This window comes from Heliconius melpomene, chromosome 18 (genome assembly GCF_056956725.1).
Source record: "Heliconius melpomene rosina isolate 202511_hmr_F chromosome 18, ASM5695672v1, whole genome shotgun sequence".
In the NCBI taxonomy this organism is placed as follows: domain Eukaryota; kingdom Metazoa; phylum Arthropoda; class Insecta; order Lepidoptera; family Nymphalidae; genus Heliconius; species Heliconius melpomene.
The window spans coordinates 8,089,130-8,103,770 of record NC_140406.1 but is presented as its reverse complement, the minus strand read 5'-3'; the positions used below and the strand labels follow the sequence as shown (position 1 = coordinate 8,103,770).

The window sequence follows — 14,641 nt, the reverse complement described above, 5'->3', positions numbered from 1 at the left end:
AAACGGTACAATTGTCGGTATGTTTGTAATCTAATACATAATGTAGGTATATCTTTGATATATCCTCCGTTATAACCCGAAACAAGAGAACCCTCTAAATACTAGATGGTAGATGCAATTATAATACACTGTCAAAGATCCTTATTCTGCCCTTCATATATCGTCTAAAGATCCCTTCTGTTTTATTTGGAAGAGACGAAATGTATTTCATTAAGTTACTTTATCTATATATATAAAATCGAAAGGTCACTCACTCATCACGAAATCTCAGAAACTACATGTGCTAGGAATCTCAAATTTTGCATAGAAGTTATTTATAGGACGTAGGTGCTCGCTAAGACGGAAATTTACAATATTCGACTTCTAAGGGGTTGTTTTTGGGGTCGAAAGATTGTATGAAACTTCGTTACTACAAATGCTAGGAGTCTTAAATTTTGCATAGACGTCACTAGGCCGTAGTCATGGAGATAGAAATTAATAATAACATAGTTCACGCGGGTGAAACCGCGAGCGGGCCGCTAGTAATGTTATATTTAATTTAAATGTTTTCAAAACGTATAGGTAACTAGTTCCGCGGATAATAGGGAACAGAGTGTCTCAACGGTAGGTTCACTGGTTCCCACTGCCTTGCCTGCTATGTTCGGGATAAAGCGTGATTAAAAAATATATATATTCGGTAATTTTACGGCATTTCAAGGCATTTTGTGTTACAGAACAAAACCTGGTTGCGCGATTAATCTATCTATATATTTATAAACAAGGATTCAACAATATTTAATCCACTTCCCTTCAATTTCGGGATACGCTTTCACGCTCGGGTAGTCGAATGTGCTAATAACGGCCAGATATGGACTTCTGTACATCTGAGGGCCAGATTTAAATTAAAACCGTCCCCTTTCTTTGAAGAAATGGCGGCTAGGGTATTTAATTGTGATCCATTCGAAATATTGGCCTTCGAGCGGGTTGCGAATAATTGCCAAATTTTATACTTAAATGCCTTTTGTCATTTGTTATTGAGTTAGCCAAGCGTCTTTCAGTCGAAACGGAAAATTACTCGGCCTAATGAAAAAAATCTATTCGTTAGAACCTTGTGGTTTTTGAATTTATTGTGAAATATTCGCGTACATTTCGCTATCTATAGATTTTGAAAAGGATTAATCGTCTTTTGTTAGCGTTAATTAATTGCCTAAAAACTTTCCTTTTGCTTAAGTTAAGCTTTGGAAAAAAATATATAACAAGCGCGAGACGGGCTCGTCCACCAAGGGTTCCGTACACAAATTGAAGGTTGCGAGCTTTTTCTGAAATTCAAGCTTTGCTCAGCCAGAGCCCTTTCATCTGACACCTCACTTGAACTGGCGGCTTTAATACCAAATGTTGCCCCCCTATTAAAGCATTATTTTTTTAGGTCTTAACCACAAATGTATAGGTTTCTGATTTTTTGCTAAACTATTACTATCTTGAGGTGCCTGCCAAATTTCATAATTCTAGGTCAACTAGAAATACTCTATTAATTTTGATTCCCTGTCGAAATACGCGTTTTTGCGATATAAACGGCAACATCTTTTTTTTAGATAAATAGGTTTTTTCTACAGCAGCAGCAGAGAGAACCTAGTGTTAAGACACTCTGGAGGCATTGTGTATTTAGTGGCACTACTCAACGCCTTGCTTTGCCTCGACACCAGAGCGAAGAAATGAAAATATACATTTAAATACATATTTAATTTTCTCGAGTGGGGATCGAACCTAGAACAAGTCACGTTTACAGATATACCCTTGTGCCCCTGCGCTACGACTGATCTCAGTAGCTAAGGCTTATTTATATCGATTTTGTGTGGGAGAGTTTGTAAATAACTAGCCGCCACAGCCTGACCGGCTGTTGTAGTTGAAAAGATAAATAAATAAAATGAACTGGTGGAAAATTTCAATAGAGAATATATTAAAAATAAAGGTTACCACAGTGCGTGTTATTTAATCTGTCTATGGGAATTAATAATTTGGATTAAAAATTTAAAAAATATCCATAAAAAATATTTATATTATATATAGAAATGAAAAATATATTGTTAAATTAAATTAATACCCTGAAAGGTTAAGACCTTTGCACTTAAGAAATGGGGCTTAGATTTAATGGAATATAATTTTTGTAATACTTTTGGGATTACTTAAAGAGAAAGAGAATATTGGATACATTAAAAGTAAAGTAAATTATTTAAGTATCCTATAAAAAATGTAATACTTGATATAAGGTTTTATTTTTTTAAATAATAATATCTAGATACTCGTATTACTTTTTATAAAATAATAAAGGAAAATATCATGGCCCATGAGGGGATCGAACCTTCGCGTTATTAGCACGACGCTCTAACCAACTGAGCTAATGGGCCTTGTAACCTACAGTCTTAAAATATGACTCATTTTAGAGTAATATAATTTATTTCGGAAATTATTTTATTGCTCTGATATTCCTACGAGCATATAATATTTTTTATCAAAGTATTACACTTTATATGTAGTTTTAGCATAGATAAATATATTTTGTCGATTAATTTTAACACAAAAAGATAAAAAAATATGGCACATTTTTAGATTCATTTGAGGTATATTAAGGTATTTTTTTTTATATAAAAAAAATGCGGCGGGATTGCAGGATTCAAACCTGCGCCTCTTGGAACCCGATCAGAGCGCTTACACGGTCTCCAAGAGGAGCGGGCTTAATTTTTTTTACGTTTTCTCAAACGTAGATTAAATAAGCCATAGTTGTATAACTGTTAAAAAATATATTGAAAATATAACTTTGTACTCATTTTTCCTCTCACATATTTTCCTTTTAAAATGTTAAGTCCGCTAACTAATTCTATCCCTAAAGCAACGCAGGCTGAATAGTAGTGAGTAACAGTTTAGCAGTGAAGTCATCCCACGTTTGCAGCTTCCGACGTACTCGTAAGCTGATCATGTCAGCTCCCGTTCCAATTTGCTTATTCATTCCGTCAGTCCCTTCGTAACGGCCGCTGTATCACATCCGATATATTGGCAGGGTTTGTTTTAGATGCTATGTAGATTGTGTTTGGATTTAAGCTCGCCTTTTATTGTGTAATGTGATGAAGTGAATTTTATTTATAAATTAAATTGTGGCGGCGGTTGTGGATTTGATGCTCACTCCAGGGAATGACCTATTTTCATTACCTCGCTCTCCTCTGGTAATGTGACAACGTGCGGTGTTGAGTCCCGCCCTTAACATGCAATGAAAATACGGTGGAAAATGGAGACCGAAGTGTGTTAACACTAGGTACTCTGCCTACACTGATGAAGCCATAAAAAACTTAAACGAAAAATTTTGAGATGTTCAATTTATACTAAATAACAATTATTAGATACTTATTATTCAAGTATAATATCTTTAAGAATAATCTTTATTAAAATTATATTTATTCTTTTACCAAATTTGCACCCTCAATCTCTTCATCCGCGTCACGGCGATCGTCAAATGACAAACTGATAGATGTATTTGCGTATATAACAAAGTTTATTTGTTCCAATATCAATATTATTTCATAGTGAACTGTGTGCTTGTTTTGCATTGGAAAATAGGATGATGTCCAATTTACTTTGGCACTGTTGTTGATTTTAGTGATTGATTCGTAGAACTACAATTTAAAAACTGTATAAAGTTTCCTTTTGCATTTGGATTTATAGGTACACCGTTCAGTCGTAAATATTTTATTATTTGGTGCTGCTTCTTTTTTTCGTATTATCTGTCATTTTGTTTTTTTTTATCAAACACTTTTAAGGGTAGGGAAGTGAATAAGTATATAATGAGTGATAAGTCACTTTGTTCACTCCTTAACGCCGTGCACGTTTGTGTATTAGTTAAAGTGTTTTCTCAAGAGAGATTTGAACCCACTAATCACAACTATTGTAATGCATTTGCATTTCACATTAAATTATTTTCTTTTCACACTGGCAACACTTAATACCTTTGATCTAATAGGTGTCTAGTTAAGGCCTATATTTAACTAGCGGACGCGCGCAGCTTCGCTTGCGTATTTAAGGGTGAATTTTAACAACCCATGAAACATGTCTTCAATGAAATATTTTTAAGAGTCTAAATTTCAAATTTTATAAAAATCGGTGGCGATTTAAAGAACTTTCCATACAAACTTTCATCCCCTTATTTACACCCTTAGGGGGTGAATTCTAGAAAACCATGAAACACATGTTCAATTAAATATTTTTAAGAATCTAAATTTAAAATTTTATAATAATCGGTGGCGTTTTAAAGATTTTTCCATACAAACTTTCAACCCCTTATTTGCACCCTTAGAGGGAGAATTCTAGAAAACGATGAAATACGTGTTCAATTAAATACTTTTAAAAATCTAAATTTCAAATTTTATAAAAATCGGTGCCGATTTAAATTTTTTTCCATACAAACTTTCAACCCATGTCTCACCCCTTTGGGGTTAAAATTTTTCAAAATCCCTTCTTAGTGGATGTCCAGATTACGAAAGTAAACATCTGTCCAAATTTCACGTTTCTACGCACAGCGGTTACGGCTGTGCGTGCGTCTTACCTCAGTCAGTGAGGACAAGTCCTTATATATATATAGATTAAGCACAGACAAGATAGATTTTGTTCTTTCAATTGAATCAAATGTTCTATCGCTTAAATAGAACGTCGCTATAAAAAGTGAGTGAAGAAAGAAAAAAGTAATATTATTAAACATTTATTTGATTAAAGCAACGTATGAAAAGTGAGTGAATATAGCAAAAAGTAATATCATTAAACATTTATTTAATTTACAACGACAGTGTTGCCATATAGCGTACACGTAAAAGAATGTTTTACTGTAATCACTGGACCCAGAAAACTATTTCCGAAAAAGGCTCATAGTAAATTGGAAAGCCTCGTGCTCGTATAGCGTTTCCGCGCAGCGCCGAGGAAATAAAAACTGGGAAATGAAAATAGGTTAAGCGGACCCTCGGGGTAGGAATGACTTGAAGATAGGTTTTTGTATCAACTAAGCAAGTATTGTTCATAAAATTTTTCAGGTTGCATCGTTTGAGGCTTTTTTGGTTTTGTATTTTTATTTAATTTTATTGCAACGGTAGACGTTACGTGTTTAAAAGCGGTAGGTAGTTACAAATGGGCATACGTACCTATATCTCTTTTCGTACATGATTAGGAGTGGTTGTTTAAATATTTGATTTTATAAGATTTGCTTATATTTTGTTTAATAAATATTAATGATAATGATTTTTAATATTTGTAAATTATAGAAGTGAAGTTTATTTGAGAGTTTAAATACAATTAGTTTGTAATTTTCGACACCATTGAATCTTCAAATGTGCCAATTTAAACCGTTATAAGTATTAGAAAAAAATAATTCACTTCAAAATATTCTTCACTGACTCTAAAAACATTTACGTTTTAAGAAAATATAAAAATATCGTTCAGACCGACCATTGCAGGCACGTAGCTGGCAACCTCTCCCACTTTGTTTGGACGATAACGTAAGCTCGAATCAAACATGGCTGAGTAATTACGTCGGGTAAAGTTAAGGTGTTAGCTAATTGGGGAGGCGCGGTGGCGCGTCACTAAATGACTCTGATTTCGAGTAATCCCACCCGCCTCTTTTACTGGAAAAGTAGGCGAAAGCTCAAGACACATGCCAGTTTTGTAAAAGAAAAATATATTTTATAAATAAAAGCTATTGGCGATTGTCTACATTTAATTAGTTTAAGCGGATTAATAAATGAATTCTTTAAAGTTAAATATTGATTACATAAAAATAAATAATATTAAATACCTTAGGATTTTAACACTATGGTAAGATAGTGTTAAAATCCCAAGCCTTGCCGCCTATGTCTCCAGTTTTTGAGAAAAGTTTCCTACGAAAAAGCACTAGGTTTCTATTGCCTTTATTACTGCTATACGTAAAAAAATTTAAGCAATTTTTTTTTTTTTGCTTATACCTAAACATGAAAAATGGTATATAAAATCTACTCTACTATTCAAATGCTACGACATTGATCCAGTGCTGCACAAAAGTATCTAATTACTTAACCCTATAAGGAAACATAAGTAGTAAATAAGTATATCGAATAAACTAAGTGTTGGGATAAAAATGAATTGCTATTTATGCCTCATAATCCAGGATTTGGAGGGTTAAGTCGGCCGTTCTTTGGTCGTCATCAATCTTACTCACCCGCATAATCGTTGAGAACCTTAGGATTAGGGCGACCTACGTTTTTAAACTGGGTTTGTTGGTGTGTGTGCCCAAGTTCCCTTTCGGTCTTGTGGTTGGCCTTGATTCGGTTTTGGAGCCTGTACAAGATTAATCAAGGACCGTCAAGACGTAAATGTTTAATTTTGTAAGTCTCTACAGTCTTAGATGTTAATTTATTATGTAGATAATCTTTTATTTCCTATTGTTATTTTAAGATATTTTTAAATTTAAGCTTGTCGTATTTGTATTTCTCATAAAATATATTAATGCAATAATTAAAATACAATGAAATAAAAAGATACAAGTGTTTCAAATTCTGAAACAATGTTAAGTTATTTCGAAGAATTAAACTCTAACGTATTTAGTACTCGGGCTGTTTAAGTTCTCAATTCACTTTAGTGTTATCTATTTGAGAGGTTCAACTTGACAAATTTCAGTAGTTAAACGGTGAATTATATTATGAACTAGCAACTTGTCTTTGTTTCAAAATAATTCGTGATAGTATTGAAAGTGTAATTCAAAAAACATTTTACCATCAATTTTGGCAATAAATGGCTAGAAATAGACGTTTTTATATTCCTTTTTATTATTTTTCGGTTTTGTTCCCATCAAATTCCTTATATTTGAAATTTCTTTAGTGGTTAACTATGCTCGTGAATAGGAACAGTTAACAGACATGACAGACTATGTAATATTGGATGGGCATAAATATTGGGTCAAAACTTTGGTTGAGACTATTATTATATATCGTCGTGGCTTAGTAGCACGGCGTTTCACTATATACGCGATGTGAATTCTTCTTTTAGGTATTAATAATTCTCAATCTACCGCTCTGATAAGACAAAATTCTGTGTTTAGTTCTTCAACTAAACATGAAAAGTGTCGAAAATCGTACAGTAAATAAATATTTTAAAATTTACTTAAGTATTACTTTTAAAGGCTGTTTTATATGTTACAGTAGTCAAAATGGTAAGGGCAACAATCATACATATTCAAAGCAGTATTCGCTACGAATAAGTAAGAATTCGCTACGAAATATTTAATAATGCAGTTGTAACAATTTAGACGACCTTCAAGCGTGAAGATTTTTTCTTCTCTTGAAATTCATAACGAAAATATACCACTTATTTATCTATTTAAAGTAAAATATTACATTTGGATACTTCAATTATATGTTTATAACATATTGTATGTATACATACTGTATCCCAAATAAAGGTTTCGCCTTTCAAACGCCATATCAATCTAATTTCCGTAACGGAACCGAAGACGTGCCGAGGAATGTGCTAATAACGAGCTCAAGCCCTACAAAGATGAAGTCGGAGGGCGAATTTTAATTAAATGCGTCCACGACATTAATGAGATGAAAGTGAGCGGGCTCTTTATCGTGATTTGTTTGTCCTTTATAAAGGGGGGGTAGGGATGCCTATGAATTTTTAATGCGTTCATTCCAATTAGTATAATGGAATTTAATGGGATTTATGGTGTTTGAATAAGTTGTACATGTTTTAAAAAGGTAATTTTAGAAACGATGTTTGTCGTTTGTCTTGAAGAATTTGTGCTAATCTTATACAGATTGAAGGAAGGTGCCCGTCACTAGGTGGGGGAATCTAAATTTACATTTTATTTTATATATAGCTATAGATAATACTTATATTAATATAAATTTGTTTCTTTGATATGTTGTTATATGGAGTTTAACTTCAGTCAATTTTTTTTCTACTATCATATACCATTAAAGATATCAAAAAATGTATTTATTAGCAATATATTTGAAATTTCTCAGAAGTAAAATTTAATAACATTGTTATCAACTCATTAGAAGTTTCTTAATTTCGTCGTGAACTTTAAAGTTAGACGACTTCTCGAGTCGTCTTGTTTAAACTTTTTACTTTATACATTAAAGAAAAACTATTTTGTAGATAGTTTCTAGGCATATATGTTTTTAAACTATTTTTAATTTTATACAGTTGATAGTGAAAATCCCGCGATTTATTTGTCGCCTATTACGTGCTGAGTGAACAAAACTTAGCATCGCGTTTTTTCTTATCAGATAAGAGAAAAATGGCTGTTAAATATCAGTTAGACGGGTCCAATTTGCGTTAAAATAAGGTATCTCATGACCTACTTACTCCTCTTGAGGAGTTTGATTAAGGTTAATGAACCGATAAACATTGAAAATCTTATCAGTTGATTTTTAAATTTTAAGAAAAAATATAGTTTAACCAACGAGGATTCAAGTCCACGTTCAAAGTTTAATATGTTTTATAAAAATATTTTTCAATCCACAGTGTAGAATAACTTTATTTTATTAAAGTTGACAATTTTTTTTTGAAGTTAATTATTACATATATTATAAGTTCGTAATAGTTTTTATTGCATTATGTCAATATAAATTTTCGAATTTGTACTATAAGTTCTCACTTCGTGCCCAATTTCATACTTGTAGGTGCTTGTAAAATTCCTAGGTGCTTGCTTCACATACACTACAAGATCATAAGAAAATCTAGATGTAAATTTAGGTTCTAATACAGATAGATATTTTTATATAGTAGTAAGTACTAGTACTATAATGTGAAAATTGAACTTACATGGAAACCATTTCGATATTTTTAATTAAATGCTATTTTAAAATAAAACTAGCTTATAAAATATATTCTGGATACCACTAAAACAGACACAACTAGATTATTATAGGTACAGTAAACAGGTAAACAAAAAATGGCTTTTCCTTTCCTTTTACTTGTGACGTATTCCAAAGAAGATGTATCACATAATATTGCCTCATCTAATATTAATCTCATCTTTGCTTCTACTTACACTGAAACCACGTTAAAGGTGTATAATAAATTATGTTTGACGTAGCTGTTATGATTCTACGTAGGATGCTAGGCGCGATAATCCCATCTATATAACACATGCTAATCTGGTCTGTCCGTGTGTATTATGTTAATAGTCTTATTATCGGTGGGCTTATTGGATTAATATTATGTATATCGTTAATTTATGTCACCAGGTGTTAGTTGGGAGTTACGTTTGTGATGTATCTACTATATGTTTGTGTTGACCTTGCTTAGATGCGATCTGGAGAAATGGAATTTTCTCCTTTTCAGATGTTTCATAGTGTCCATCTCTACTTTCATCCTTGCTCCGGTAAGATATATGTCCGATTATATAATTCACATAAACGCTACTTCCCGTGGACCTACAAGCATGAAATTTGGCACGATTATATAATACGTTTTATTAAATTCAACCAGTTAAGTGTGTATCGTAAAAATATTAAGCTTTACGTAAAAGTGGCACTGGCAAAATTGTAGACCTACGAATTCCCAACAGAGTTTCGATGACGTGAAAAAACACGGTTAAAATTATACTAAATTATTACAAGATATTACAAGACCTTGTAGTTTACGTACCAACCTAACAACTATGAATATTGTAGCCGCTTCTTGTTATCCCATTTCAAGACCTCGAGAATCCAAGCATCCGTGCGGGAAAATTGAATATCTTGTAGCCCTGAGGTTAGTTCAAGCAATTACAGCTTCTAACGTGTTTTGCATAAAGGTCACTATCATATAATTGATTTAGTTGTTCGAGGTTGTAAAGTCCTTACGTCTTGATGCATAAGGATGAAATATCTCTAGTATAAGAGGTTTGGTGGCTTGTCAATTTGTAGGCACGTCGGTGTTATAAGTTCTACAGGTTTTGATCGTGTATGCGCGCGATAAGTGCTTCAGGGGCCCATAATTCGACGAGTGTTTGCTGAGCTAATGTATATTATTGGTATGAAAAGCACTTGCTAAATTAATAATGGATATACAATTTGTATTTTTATTCCCTTATGCATGCCAGTATTTTGATAACCCAATATTTATTGTTGTTACCGTTGCGAGTTAATATACAAATAAATTGAAATTTTCATACCTCGATATTAAAAACGCTGGATATGAAAAAAATAAGAATTGAAACGTCTATGTATGGCGGGGTGGCAGTTCACTTGTCATACCTTTACTTATAATATATTGGCTACATTTTACTTTTATCTAAAGTTATAGATATCTATAGATAAGTAAATTAATAATATAATAATTTCTTTACTTCCTGTTTATTCAGACTGAGGTCGATATTATACTCGTTGATATAAAAATTATTAAAAAATCAGCTTCACGCTGTATCCCGCACACAGCAGGATAGACAGAGAGAACCTAGTGTTCTCCACTATCCATCGAATTCAGGAGGTATTGCGTGTTGAATGATAGAATTCACCGCCCCGCTTTGTCTCGACACCAGAGCGAAGAAATGAAAATTTAAAATTAAATAAATATTTCATGAAAAATATCAACATAGCCTGAAGTGGAATTTGATTTTATAATCCTTGTGCTTATTAAAAATACTGTAACGATGGCACGAAGACGTCCTGAGTATAAAAATAGATGTCATATTTACACAATGTACCTATAAGAAATTTAAGTCAAGGTAAAGTAATTTTACGTAATATTCATAGTGTACTGGAAAAAATCTGCCAAATTTGCATTAGTTGAGTTCTGCACGACCTCGTTTATGTAAATTTCATATTTATTAGACGAGTATACTGAATAGTTTATAGATATGACTTACTTATACTTTTTATTACACAAAGGGAACGAAGTGTCTTTACACTAACCTTTCTCTGTCTACTCTGCTATAGCAGGGTAGTAGACAGAGAAGGGCTAGTGAATGATAAGTGTGAAACTGGAAAAAAATATTCTCTAAATATAAATCTGAGTGAAGATTGCTTTATTTATTTCTATACAATTTAAATGTTTGTGAAATTATGTGAATTTCAGAGCTTTTTTCAGTCAAGACATAGGTAGGTTGGTATATCTCGGCATTTTTTATTTTGACATGAAGTTCACATTATGTAATTATAAGAATTTTAGCTCTATAAAACCGTTGTTCTAATATTAATATATAATCAATTTTAGCTATATTATATTTACAAAAGTATTATATATAACTATTAAATGTCCATCGTACTAATTTTATGTCCCATAACGTTTACAGCCAAGCTATCGTTTGTTCTAATGATAATAACCATAATCGCGTAATGCCTGCCCATTGCCCGTTACATAAAGTGTCATTCCTTTATATATACTATATACTATTTTAATAGGTCACTACGTCCATTTATATTATATGGTCTGAGTAATAACATCTTAGTAATTGATAGGATATGTGGAGAAATGTGACTCATTTTTTATGTAAAAATCTATAGGAGAGACCACATTGGTACCTAATGAAATATTTAAGTGTCAAAAATAAATGCTTAGATAAAAAACTAAGAGACTATGTTTATCTTACTATTTGTATATTTTTGTAGTAAGCAAGTTGGGATATTTCTCAGATAGAAATGGAAGATATGCCTGAAATGTTAATTGTTTGCAATCATTTGATCACAGCGTGCAATGGTAAGAAAACTGTCATTTTACTAACTTATATTTTTATGTAAAGCATAATCTTTCATACACATAAATGATAAATTATAAACGTAGTTTAATTGATTTTAATAATATAATGACTTTATAAAGTCAATGACTTTACCTATAGAAAAGTACCGTGATTTATTTACTAAGCTTTCAAATATCTTTTTTACTGATTCTTCTTTATTTATTTTATAACGTCGAAAAACGTCACTTTTTAAAAATATTTTAAAAGATTTCGTATTATTAAATTAAAAGTAAAGCAATCTAAATATTTAGAAAATCGGCAATCAAAAAGTTATGAGCGTAATCAAGCACAGTTACTGTTTTATAGACTTAATTTTTTCTTTAGCTCTTTCTTCCGGCCATAAAAAATGTAAATTGGCAATTCAATTTCTAGCGAGACTTGAAATATGCATCGGGCTTAAAATTGCAGCATTTAGGGGCATATTTTATACTAGGGCACATTTAGGGGCATATTTTATACTATAATGTTTGTAATATTCTGTCGTTTATATGTAAACGTTTATTTATATTCACAGTTTCATAAAGCTCTCCCCTACTGTATGAAACATGAATACAAAGTTCTGCTTTGCGACTAACAAAATTGACTTCGTCATTTTTTATGCCGATTTTAATATGTTTAAGAATATCAAAGTTGGTTGATTTTTTTTTCAAATTAAAATCTTTTGATGCAGTCGAATTTATTAAATTAAATAAATTTCTAATAAATAAAGTAATATATAAAATTTTGATCTATAATTTTTATGTTTATTTATATTTCTTAAATGATTGTTGATAAAAAATATATAACTATGAATCTTGTGCCGTTTTTGAGGCCGTCGGGTTAACAGCGTGTGAGTGTAAACGCGATGGTTGTAGATGGAATTCCCATTCGGGAGATTGAAATATTTAATATTTTCCTTTTCGTGCTCTTTGCACTTTACTTCTAAATATCTTGAAAATTATAGAAACTTATTATCTACTTTTGTTATTAACTATTATATCGAGTGTAATTAACAAGTATGGAGCTGAAACAAGTTCAGGAATACGAAGCACCGGAAGTGGTACGAACGCCTAAGGCGGGCTGATATAGTAGTTCGGATAAGCGGTCGTTTAGTTAATCGATAATCGACGCTGTACTATATTATACATATTAATCTTCGACTTAAATCACTCGGTTAACCAAGTAAATAACTCACTTTTTTAAACACAAATTAAAAGAAAAAAAAAATTACAAATTTATATTTGTAGTTTATTTCAAGCAAAATGAGTGCGTATGTCCGCAAACTTAACCTTGTCAGCTTTTAAAAGTTGTATTTCGCGTTAACCTACAATCCTGTAATTGGTGTGTAAACCTCGATGGGCGAGTCCGACTCGCACTTAACCGGTTTTTACCTTCACTTATATTATTTCGCTAACAGTTTATAACTGAGGTTTGCCTTTTACAACGGTCTCTTAAACTAAAATAAACAATTCAATTGGCCAGTAAAATTAAGTACCTGGCATAAAGTATCTCATTTTAATACCGACCTCCTTAAGTAGCTTCGACACGGAATGTAGCGTGACGTCGCAGATGGCACGCCTTATTAAGAAGCCCTATAAATACAATATTGCTGGTGACAAATCTCACTTTATTGTCCCTTCAAGATTATCTATTGTAGACTTAAAATATTTGTCAAATGTAGATTAGGTCATTTTAATAATTTCTTTATTTAGGGATGTTTCAAGTTACATAAAAAAATAATCGAATTTTTAATTTATAATTATATATAGGACTAGTGGCCCGCCCGCGGCTTCGCCTGCGTAAACTACGTTATTATTAATTTCTGTCTCTATGAGTGCGTCCTATAAGTGGCGTCCATGCAAAATTTGAGACCCTAGCATTTGTAGTAGCGAAGTTTCGTACAAACTTTCAACCCCAAAAACAACCCCTTAAAAGTCGAATATTGCAAATTCCGGTCTTAGCGAGCACCTACGTCCTATAAATAACTCCTATGCCAAATTTGAGATTCCTAGCACTTGTAGTTTCTGAGATTTCGTGATGAGTGAGTGACCTTTCGATTTTATATATATAGAAGATATTTATTTAAACTTCGAAAAACACTGGATTAGTTCGTGAAGTAATTAATCTTTTCGTCACCTTATAGTAAAATTTTGTTTTTTTACCAAATTATCATCCAAATATTTTAAAGCATAGTTCATTAAGAGAAAGATATGAACTCAGACCATTGCATGCAGCTACACAATTTACCACTCCTCTATGATGATATTAATTACAGCACGTTATACTGTTAAATCGATTCGTTTCGCCCGTACTTATCGAGTACTACAACCAGATATTATTCATTGAAGCGTATGTCATACTCTGATGAATGATTGACGTTTGATATTTGCAGTCAAATCATCCGTCCAATGCAGTGTGTGATCGTGCATGTCGAGTTACAATCGAATATCTACTATATACGTGGTAATGTATTTTGTTATTTTATTATTAATTTTTTTCAGCTTCACGCTGTATCCCGCACACAGCAGGGTAGGCAGAGGGAACCTGGTGATAAGACACTCCATTCCCCACTTTCCGCCAAATTCTGGAGGCATTGCGTGTTAAGTGGCAGAACTCAAAGCCGCGCTTTGCCTCGACACCAGAGCGAAGAAATGGAAATATTAAACAATAATAATATATATTAAATTATTATTTTAAAGATTTTCATAATTTTTGATTTTGTAAGTCCTTATTCTATTACATAACGTTTGTTGAGAAAACCTAGCAAAATGTCACTAATTTCTTAATTTTGTATAATAAATCACTGAATGATAACATAAAGATGGCTTTCACAATAAACATGTAAAAAATATCACTATTTATATATATTTATTTTTGTAATTTATAGACTGAAATCAACATTAATAAAAAACAGCAAATTTATTAAAATGATAACGCGGGATGAGT

General features: G+C 32.0%; 1 non-coding gene across 1 annotated transcript; it reads right to left on the bottom strand.

Annotated features, from left to right (window-relative positions):
* Positions 1-2,317: 2,317 nt before the first annotated feature.
* Positions 2,318-2,384, bottom strand: TRNAI-AAU (transfer RNA isoleucine (anticodon AAU)). The gene has a single exon. It is a non-coding gene; the product is annotated as a tRNA-Ile (tRNA).
* Between the last annotated feature and the right edge of the window lie 12,257 nt (positions 2,385-14,641).